Genomic DNA, 643 nt, shown 5'->3' on the forward strand with positions numbered 1-643 from the left:
TAAGTGGACAGCAAAACCCCGATTGAAACCGAATTGAAAATCAGTAACCTCAACGAGAATCTCTCATAGAAACTTTTATTCTCGTCCTCCCAAATCTCATCTTCAAAATTGTACACATTTTTTATGCTCGCCACAAGGTTCACCAGGCTTTTTCGATTTATAATCAAGACAGCCATCATTAAAACCATCATGAACCCGGTGCTTGCCAGGAAAAACTGAAGTATCCCGTAAACAGGGACTAATGGAACCATTATAATGGCTGATATCATTGTTAATGATATTAGAACAGTCAACAAAACAAATATGAATATTGTTAAGACATTGTATGGGAGAAATTTGCTTCCCTTTTTGGGTGGGTTGAGTCCTGATACCATCAGCAAACAATTTAGAAATTTTAATGCCTGAAGCATAGCTCCTCTATAGGTTGAGAACTATATGGGTTGAAATCTTCAGGTTTTTTCTATTGGGTAGAAGCAAAGATTAACTAAACAAATTTGTGTTGAACTGTTCTAAACTCTTTATGATAGGATTGTTCTATTGGGTAGAAGCGAAGATTAACTAAACAAATTTGTGTTGAACTGCTCTAAACTCTTTATGATAGGTTTGTTCTATCGGGTAGAAGCAGAGATTAACTAAACAAATT

This window comes from Nilaparvata lugens, chromosome 11, assembly GCF_014356525.2.
Source record: "Nilaparvata lugens isolate BPH chromosome 11, ASM1435652v1, whole genome shotgun sequence".
Classification (NCBI taxonomy): domain Eukaryota; kingdom Metazoa; phylum Arthropoda; class Insecta; order Hemiptera; family Delphacidae; genus Nilaparvata; species Nilaparvata lugens.